This window comes from Grammomys surdaster, unplaced genomic scaffold (assembly GCF_004785775.1).
Source record: "Grammomys surdaster isolate TR1022 unplaced genomic scaffold, NIH_TR_1.0 125946, whole genome shotgun sequence".
NCBI lineage: Eukaryota > Metazoa > Chordata > Mammalia > Rodentia > Muridae > Grammomys > Grammomys surdaster.
Genome location: NW_021620768.1, coordinates 1642613 through 1643182, shown reverse-complemented (window position 1 = coordinate 1643182; position 570 = coordinate 1642613).

The window sequence follows — 570 nt, the reverse complement described above, 5'->3', positions numbered from 1 at the left end:
GACGTGGAACTGAGTATGCTTTCTCTTTTCTCTCTTTTCAAGAGCCATTGGTAGAATCTGGGCATTGTATTCTGTATGTGTGTGTGCTCAGGCATTGGACCCAGTGCCCTATGCATGTTAAACGTATGCCATGCCACTGAGTAACACTCCTAGCCCCAAGTACGTATATTCTACACATGATTAGTTTACACATTTCTTTTTTTTAAAGATTTATTTTATTATTTATATGAGTACACTGTCGCTGTCTTCAGACACACCAGAAGAGGGCATCATCAGATCCCATTACAGATGGTTGTGAGCCACCATGTGGTTGCTGGGAATTGAACTCAGGACCTCTAGAAGTGCTCTTAACCACTTAAGTACTCTTAAGTTGGTTCTCTTAACCACTGAGCCATCTCTACAGCCCAGTTTACACATTTCTAATAGGTGCCCACTGAGTGTAAGTCATTGTACAAGGCACTTGCGGATAAACACCATGTATACTACTGTTCTCAAGAGGAACAGAACCAATAGGGTGGGAATATGTATATGTACATATATAGAGAGAGAATATATTAAGCCAGTTCACAC